Genomic DNA, 2558 nt, shown 5'->3' on the forward strand with positions numbered 1-2558 from the left:
GTAGGGGGCGTGGCCCCAATTAGTGAGGTTATTCCTCAACCTAGAATACTTTATCACGGGTTAGCGCAGTTCTCATAATTTTTTACTTCATTTAATTTTGTATTTTTGGTACAGAATAAAACCGCAGTTTTCATTTAATTTAATTTTTCACGAGATTACCTATAATTCACACTGTAGCGCAGTTTCTTCACCAACCTTTTTATATATATATATATATATATATATATATATATATATATAGATTGTAGTTTAGGATAAGTTTGGATGTCTTCTGGAGAGGCTTTAAGTGGACATAACTGATGTACCCCGCTCAGCGGGGGCGGGCCTTAGAGAACAGAGGCTGCATATGGGCAGCACAGAGGCGTAGGTGTTAGCCTTGCAGCACTGGGGTCCATGGTTCAAATCCTGACCAGGACACTATCTGCATGGAGTTTGCATGTTCTCCCTGTGCTTGCGTGGGTTTCCTCCCACTACAAAAACATGCTACTTTGTGTTGGTGGTGCAGTGGTGAGCATAGCTGCCTTCCAAGCAGCTGACCCGGGTTCGATTCCCGGCCAACATCATCTCCAATACCTCAGAGGCCTCAGAAAGAAAAGCGATATACAAGGTCAATGCAGATTATATATTAGCGGTGGAATAAAGAATGAAAAAAATGTGTGGAATGTTTGAGTAAGAAAATGTTCCCCCAGAATTCATAGAAGGTGAACCCAGCAACTGATAGAAGACGTTTAGGCTGCGATGACACCTAGGCCTTTTGGATCACAGGCGTGCTGGGGTTATATTGAAGGTAATGGGATTGCAAGCGGGTGACGCGTTTTGCGATGATTCGGGAATCCAGAACACCTAGGTGTGAACAGAGCCTCGCCGTGTCCATCATACGACAAGAACTCCCTGTACAGACATCCCAGCAGCAGGAATATTACATTACACCCATACCCCCCCAGCAGGAATATTACACCCATACTCCCCCCAAACAGGAATATTACATCCATACTCCCCCCAGCAGGAATATTACACCCATACCCCCTCCAGCAGGAATATTACACCCATACTCCCCCCCAAACAGGAATATTACATCCATACTCTCCCCCCAAACAGGAATATTAAACCATACCCCCCCAGCAGGAATATTACACCCACACTCCCCTCCCGCCAGCAGGAATATTACACCCATACTCCCCCCCAGCAGGAATATTACATCCATACTCCCCCCAGCAGGAATATTACACCCATACCCCCTCCAGCAGGAATATTACACCCATACCCTCCGCCCCCAGCAGGAATATTACACCCATACTCCCCCCCAGCAGGAATATTACATACACCCATACTCCCCCAGCAGGAATATTACACCCATATTCCCCCCCAGCAGGAATATTACACCCATATCCCCCCCCCCCCCCAGCAGAAATATTACACCCATACTCCCCTCCCAGAAGGAATATTACACCCATACTTACCCCAGGCAGGGATATTACACCCATACCACCCCCCAGCAGGAAAATTACAACCATACTCCCCCCAGCAGGAATATTATACCCATACTTCCCCGCAGCAGCAATATTACACCCATACTCCCCCCCCCCCCCCCCACAGCAGGAAAATTACACCCATACTCCCCCCAGCAGGAACATCACACACATACCCCCCAGAAGGAATATTACACCCATATCCCCCCCAGCAGGAATATTACACCCATACTCCCCCCAGCAGGAATATTACACCCATATTCCCCCCAGCAGGAATATTACACCAATACCCTTCCAAGCAGGAATATTATACCAATACTCCCCCCAACAGAAATATTACACCGATACTCACCCCCCCAGCAGGAACATTACACCCATACTCCCCCAGCAGGATTATTGCACCTATACCCCCCCAACAGGAATATTACACCTATAGCCCCCAGCAGGAATATTACACCTATACCCCCCAGCAGGAATATTACACCCATACACCCTCACAGCAGGAATATTACACCCATACTCCCCCCCAGGCAGGAATATTACACCCATACCACCCCCCCCCCACCCCCCAGCAGGAAAATCACACCCATACTCCCCTCCTGCAGAAATATTACACCCATACTCCCCCCAGCAGTAATATTACACCCATACCCCCCCCCCCAGCAGGAATATTACATCTATACTCCCCCCAGCAGGAATATTACACCCATACTCCCCCCCAGCAGGAATATTACACCATACTCCCCCCCAGCTGAAATATTACACCCATACTCCACCCCAGCTGAAATATTACACCCATACCCCCCCAGAAGGAATATTACACCCATACTCCCCCCCCCCATCAGGAATATTACACCCATACCCCCCAGCAGGAATATTACACTGATACTCCCCCCAGCAGGAATATTACACCCATACTCCCTCCAGCAGTAATATTACACCCATAACCCTCAGCAGGAATATTACACCCATACCCCCCAGAAAGAATGTTACACCCATACTCCCCCAGATGGAATATTACACCCATACCCCCCCCCCAGCAGCAATATTACACCCATACTCTTCCCCAGCAGGAATAGACAGAATGCA

The 2558-nt window shown here is 48.2% G+C and overlaps 1 non-coding gene across 1 annotated transcript; it reads left to right on the forward strand.

Moving 5' to 3' along the window:
- Nucleotides 1-490: 490 nt before the first annotated feature.
- On the forward strand, nt 491-563 carry TRNAG-UCC (transfer RNA glycine (anticodon UCC)). The gene has a single exon. It is a non-coding gene; the product is annotated as a tRNA-Gly (tRNA).
- Nucleotides 564-2558: the final 1995 nt, after the last annotated feature.

Source organism: Lithobates pipiens, unplaced genomic scaffold (assembly GCF_037356315.1).
Source record: "Lithobates pipiens isolate NorthernLeopardFrog02 unplaced genomic scaffold, aLitPip1_a1.2 Scaffold_22, whole genome shotgun sequence".
NCBI lineage: Eukaryota > Metazoa > Chordata > Amphibia > Anura > Ranidae > Lithobates > Lithobates pipiens.